Source organism: Drosophila santomea, chromosome 2R (genome assembly GCF_016746245.2).
Source record: "Drosophila santomea strain STO CAGO 1482 chromosome 2R, Prin_Dsan_1.1, whole genome shotgun sequence".
In the NCBI taxonomy this organism is placed as follows: domain Eukaryota; kingdom Metazoa; phylum Arthropoda; class Insecta; order Diptera; family Drosophilidae; genus Drosophila; species Drosophila santomea.
Genome location: NC_053017.2, coordinates 2,113,693 through 2,119,675, shown reverse-complemented (window position 1 = coordinate 2,119,675; position 5,983 = coordinate 2,113,693).

Sequence of the window (5,983 nt, the reverse complement as noted above, 5' to 3'; positions counted from 1 at the left end):
CAGCGGAAGATATTCCGTATATGTACACGTCTTGAAGAAATACTTTCACCGCTAAACAAATATTGTACAGTTATCGATCGTGGTGAAATTAAGAAAATCTTTTTAAGCAAGTACTTAACAGCAAACATAATTGATATAGATATTGGAAAAAGTTTAACTCAACTACCCAATTTTTTTACCAATTGTAGAATACATAAGAAACAAGAGAGAACGCTATAGTCGAGTTCCCCGACTATCTGATACCCGTTACTCAGCTAGTGGAAGGGAGAAGGAGAGTCTTAAACACAGTTTTTGCCGGTTTGTAGGCGTTATAGTGGGCGTGGCAGAAAGTTTTTTGGCAAATCGATAGAAGTTTACAAGACCAATACAAAAATGAAAAAATATCAAAACATTTTTCAAAAGTGTGGGCGTGACAGCTTTGGGCGGTTTGTGGGCGTTAGAGTGGGCGTGGCAAAAAGTTTGTTGGCAAATCGATAGAAATTTACAAGACCAATACAAAAATGAAAAAATATCAAAACATTTTTCAAAAGTGTGGGCGTGACAGCTTTGGGCGGTTTGTGGGCGTTAGAGTGGGCGTGGCAAAAAGTTTTTTTGCAAATCGATAGAAATTTACAAGGCCAATACAAAAATGAAAAAATATTAAAACATTTTTCAAAAATGTGGGCGTGGCAGTTTTGGGCGGTTTGTGGGCGTTAGAGTGGGCGTGGCAACCTGAATCGACAAACTTGCGCTGCGTATATGTCCCTGGAGTCTGTATACTTAATCTCAACTTTCTAGCTTTTGTAGTTCCTGAGATCTCGACGTTCATACGGACAGACGGACAGACGGACAGACGGACAGACAGACGGACGGACAGACGGACATGGCCAGATCGACTCGGCTACTGATCCTGATCAAGAATATATATACTTTATATGGTCGGAAACGCTTCCTTCTGCCTGTTACATACTTTTCAACGAATCTAGTATACCCTTTTACTCTACGAGTAACGGGTATAAAAACTTCCACTTCGCTGTTCATTAAATAATTTGTTTAAGTTATTTGTATTCTTAGAAAACTCGAATTATGAAATATACAGTAGTGGTGACACATATGTCTAAATTTAAATAAAAAATAATTTGAAAACCATTTAGATCGTCTACTATGGATTCCGTTAAAAAGTTGTTTGGTAATAATCCTGAGAAAAAAGGATACTCTCGACTTATATATTGTAATTATTGCGGATCTGATACGCATTTCGAGAAGAACTGCGCCAAGAAACGCGACCAGGAAAATCATAAAAAGGCATAGTATATTTCATAAAAAATATACAATAAATAACGGGAAAATATACATTTTATAGTTTATCTTGTATAAAATAAATCAGTGAATATACATTTAAAATGTTTCGACAATTTATACATCCTATACATTTATACACAATGTTAATTTGCGGACCTTCAGGATCGGGAAAAACAACATTTCTAGAAAATCTGATAAACAAGAAGAATGATCTTTTTAATGTTTCAATTGATCGAATTATTTGGTGTTATGGGGAGGAGAGTGCTAAGCCAAATTTTAATAACATTGAATACTTTAAAGGAGTTTCTGAAACCATCGAAAATGAAACTAATGAGCCTATTCTCTTGATATTGGACGATTTGATGATGGGAGCCTTTAACAAAAATGTATGTGAACTATTTACTAAAGGTTCCCACCACCGAAATTTATCTGTTATTGTTGTTACTCAAAATATATTTCACAAATCATCGCATACCAGAGATATTTCATTTAACACTAAATATATAATTGCATTTAAAAATCCTCGTGACAAACTGCAATTTCAATGCCTGGCAAGACAAATTTATCCGGAAAACCCCATGGAGTTATTTAGAATATATAAAGAAGTAACAGAACAACCACACGGGTATTTACTTATTGATCTTACCCAGGGAATAAACGATCTCTTGAGATTTAGATCAGACATTTTTAATTCGGAATATACAGTGTGCTATTCTGACGAATATGGTTTGCAAAAAGAGCCTAAATCGCTTGAAAGCGAACAAACATATATTGTATGTTCTCAAAAGGGCCAACAACAAACTACGGAAGGCAATTATAAGCAATGGTGATAATGAGCTGGTAAAACAATAGTAGAAATAGTTTTAAATACATTACAAGGAAATCATAAAGTCAATAAAGCGCATCTACGTGCTTTAAAAAAGTATAAAAATGCATTACGATATATTTCATGTCCAAAGCGTACATTAAACTCTAAGAGAAAAGTCTTAATTCAAAAAGGTGGCTTTTTACCAATTCTAATTAGTTCGTTGCTTTCAGGAATTTTTGGAAAAATTTTAAAAAATGATCAAAAATATGCATAATTTAAATAAAGTAATTTTAATGAGCCCGAATACCTTACAAAAATGACTTAATATCGATCGAGGGAATGAATTAATAATTACAAAATTCTTACCAATTTTAAATAATAAAATAAGTGATTTTGATAAATGGATTAAGATTCGTCAAGAACTAAGTTTATATCAAAATAAAAAACGTAGTAAATCATGGAATACTTCAAATGAACAAAAATCATACTTAAATTCAACGAGAACAGCTGAATCTCAAACAATAGAATCGATTGATATAAATCCTAACACTTCAAAATTAAATTCAAAGTTTCCACCGGACAAGTCGGAGCTCTCAGATTTACCTCAAAAAACTGATGAAGAAGATTTTAAATCGAAAGAAACTGCTAAGTTATTGAATGTTAAAAAAAAGGTAAAATCCGGCATTTCACTTTCAAGAAACGAAGAGATTCCTGACTTACCTCCAGAAAGTGATGAAATTCCAAATAAAATTAGCAATAAACGAAAGATAAGCAACACTTCGTTTTCAGACGATAAAGAAGATATAAAGAAACAAGCAGTAGTAAGAGTAAAGCTTACTGAAAAACAACGCAGGTTAAGAGATAAGTTAAATAAACTTAAAGCAACGGAAACATTACCATATCAAAATTTAAATTATATAACAGGTCGTGAAAAATTGCGAAGATCAACTAGAAAAAATTTAGTGCAAATAGGGAAAAACAAACTTAATTGGATATCTTACCAATAGCAGAAATTTAAATATAAAAATGAATTATGTAAATGATTTCTTTATTACATTGCTCAGTAATGACTCATTGAATGTATTTCCTGATAATGTAAAGTGTCCATTTACAAACATTGTGAATATCCCCGAAGACATGAATGATGACTGGGAAGTAGGCATTACAGATTTGTATCTGAATAATTATATTAGCAAAACAGCTGCAAAAGAAACAAATTTATCTGAAGAAGCAGAGTTTGTAAGTTTAGTAAATGCTGAAACATTTAGATATAAAAACGTCGCTGTCGAATCGAAAATATCTGAATGTGGATTGATTTTTATTTACACTCACATAATTAAACCCAGGTCTGTTGGTAGTATGAGACCCCGATGTCTTTGTGTATTGCATTATAACGGAAAAGAAAAAAATATTCAGTTTAAAAATATTGAATATTATCCTTTGGATATATGGTCTCCAAATGAAATCTCAATATTAATTACTGATTACCTTTCGAGACTTCCGCAGTGCCGATTTTTGTTACTCTTCACTTTAGAAAAAGGAGAAGGTCAAACCTGTAAATAACACATACCCAAATAATGCTTACTTAGAATACTAATAGTCATCATGGTGAAATCTTATCAGGATTATTATGTAAATCAGTGTGGAGCAGGTTTGTCCAATATAGGAACCCTATATGTAACCCCGCGAATTATTCAACAAGGGCGAGGAATCGGAAACTTTTTTAGTGGACTTTTTAATTACATAAAACAACTTTTCATTTCGGGTTTAAATGCTATAAAAAATCAAGCTGCAGAGACTGGAAAAGCTGTATTTAATGAATTTGGTAGAAAGCCATTAAGAAATATTATTCAAGAACAGAGTAAAATTGCTTTACAAAACCTATCAAATAAAGCAATAAATAAAATGACACGGTTTCAAAATGGCAGTGGAAAAAGAAATAAAAAGCGAGGTGGTAGAAAAAAACGAAATCATTTAAAATCTAAACGACAACGTAAACATACCCAACCGTCACATAAAAGAAAAAAATCATCAAGGAAATTAAATATTACGGATATTTTTTCTAACACAAAATGAGTAACCATATAGAATGTATGAAAGGCGAATTAGATTTGTTTGCACCACACCCCACGCAAAGTTTAATTCTACGAACCGAAGAGGTTTCTTATAATCCAATTGCATCCTTGGATGGTGCCTCCTCAATCGAATTTGTTTGTTTGGGAAATGGTGAAACATATCAAGATCTATCAAGTGTTTATTTACGACTTGTGGTGCAATTGAAAAAAAATGATAACAGCGTCATTGAAGGAAATGCTGTCGGTGTAGTAAACAATATCTTACATTCAATATTTAGAAGTTCATCAGTATATTTAAATAACATATTAGTTTCGCAGAGTGATAATAATTATCATTATAGAGCATATCTGCAAACAGTTTTAAACTATGGGAGTGACGCCTCGGATAGCCACTTGGCCTCGCAAGGTTATTTTCCAAATTTCGGACGATTAACATCAGGAAAATACGTTTATACGAGCTCTAATGAAACTCTGAAAAATATATTTCAAAATAGTAATAAGGTAGAACTATTTGGAAAAATTCATGGTGATATATTTAATCAAACGAAACTTCTTGTCAACAATGTTGACTTAAGAATTAATTTTAATATTGAAAAAACTGCATTTTATTTAATAAAAGGATAGCGAATCAAATTTAAAGATATTAGAAGCACAACTTTTCATGAATCATGTAACTGTGAACCCAAGCATTTTATTGGCTCATCATCATGTTTTACAAACAAAAAATGCTCTTTACCCATTCAGTAAAGTAGAAGTAAAATCGTTTACAATTTACCCAGGAAACAATACGCTATCAATAGACAATGCTGTAATTGGACAATTACCAAATTTTCTAGCTTTTTGTATGATTAAAAACCGTTCATACTCAGGCAACAGAGGACTAGATCCATTTAATTTTGAACATTTTAAAATGCAACGCTTTAATCTAATGGTGAATGGAGTTCAAGTTCCTTCGCAAGCTCTGTTATTTGACTACTCGAACTCTGAAAACGTTCAAAGCTCAAGAGGCTATAATATGCTATTCAGATCAAGCGGAATAAAACATTATGATCGGGGTCTTCAAATTACCAAGGAAATGTTTGATAAGAACAGTTTTATATTAGCCTTTGATTTAACTGCTGATCAGTCAAATACCACCATATGTTCAAATTTGATGTCGCAAGGCACAATAAGAATCGAAGGAAGATTTTCAGAACCTCTTAGTGAAGCAGTTACTTGTCTGGTATATTGTGAATACGATTCCATGATTGATATTGATAAGCATAGAAATATTCGAACCCTTTTTTAAAATAAATACTTTACAAATTCACAATTTGCTTACAAAACATATATACACAAAATCCATTTTTAAAGGAGTTTTCCCTTCAGACCAGCTTCCAAAAACTATTTCAAAGTATCCGGCTTTAATTATTGCAAGCACCGACACTTCAGATCAACCAGGAACTCATTGGATTGCATTCTATTTCGAAAGTCGCAAATCAGCAGAATTTTTTGATTCCTATGGACAATTTCCCCAAAACAAGGAATTCGTGACATTTTTAAAATCTAACGCAAATAAATATTGCTATAACAAGCAACAACTACAAGGATATTTTTCTAATACGTGTGGTCATTATTGCATAATGTATGGTCTTTTTAAATGTAAAAAGAAAACGCTAAAATATTTATTAACAAATTTTAAGAGAAATGACTTTTCATATAACGATAAATTAATACTTAAAATGTTTAAGTCTAATTTTAAAAAATAAAATGCAAGATATTTAAGAAAATCAATGTAGTTTATTTATTAAGTCGTTTGTTTAGCTTATAATATTTTAAC